A 925-nucleotide genomic window follows, 5' to 3' on the forward strand; every position below is an offset into this window, starting at 1 on the left:
TCACAGGTAGCCAGAATATATTGTCTGTCCCATTCTAGACTATTAAGTACATTCAGGACTTCGGTTGAATCCCTAAGATAAGAGGGCAATTTTTGTACATGTTTCTGAAGCCTCCTGTCTATGTATTCTGATAGGTTAGTCAGCCTCATGGATTTTGGGAAGGTAGTAGAATACAGGTATCCTTGGGTGTTGAATGGATATATACCTGTATTCATGGTTGTTAATTACTCCTTTCCTTTTGGCTGACAAAAGTATGGAGTCTAGTTCTCCTTTGTACCTTTCTGTAGGGTCCGAATTTAGAACTTCGTAAGTCTCTATATCCCCCAGAATTCTATCTGACTCCTTATTGTAATCTTCTTTATTTAGAATAACAATCCCCCCTCCCTTGTCAGCTGGTTTCACTATAATCGCTTTATTATCTTCTAGGCCTTTTATCGTGTCCATCTGTGTCTTGGTTAGGTTATGGTGGAATTTTTTGATGTTATTATTCTTAAGTTTCTTTATATCATCACATACTACATTTTCAAATGTTTCAATTTGAGGTCCCTTATGTGTAATGGGGAAAAAAGTGGATTTGGGCTTAAGATTCGTATATTCCAACTTATCTTGTGTCTGATTACCAATTTCTCTCATATCTTTGTTTGGTTGAGAGTTTGTTCTTTCTAATGCTGATTTACAAAAAAATCTTTTAAGAGTAAGTTTTCTCACTAGCTGTTTCACATGTGTATAGGTTTGGAATTTATCCAAGCCTCTTGATGGTGTAAACATCCGGCAATCAGGATAAGGCCACAAACTTTAGCCACATCGTGAGAAATGTTGCGAAATTGAAATACATATACAGGAGGGTCATATACAGTGAATGAGAGTCAGGATTTTACACACAAAAGAGCTTTTATTCTGCGGTTTTTTTTTGGCGTGAATTTTC

The sequence above is a fragment of the Bombina bombina genome, chromosome 1 (genome assembly GCF_027579735.1).
Source record: "Bombina bombina isolate aBomBom1 chromosome 1, aBomBom1.pri, whole genome shotgun sequence".
NCBI lineage: Eukaryota > Metazoa > Chordata > Amphibia > Anura > Bombinatoridae > Bombina > Bombina bombina.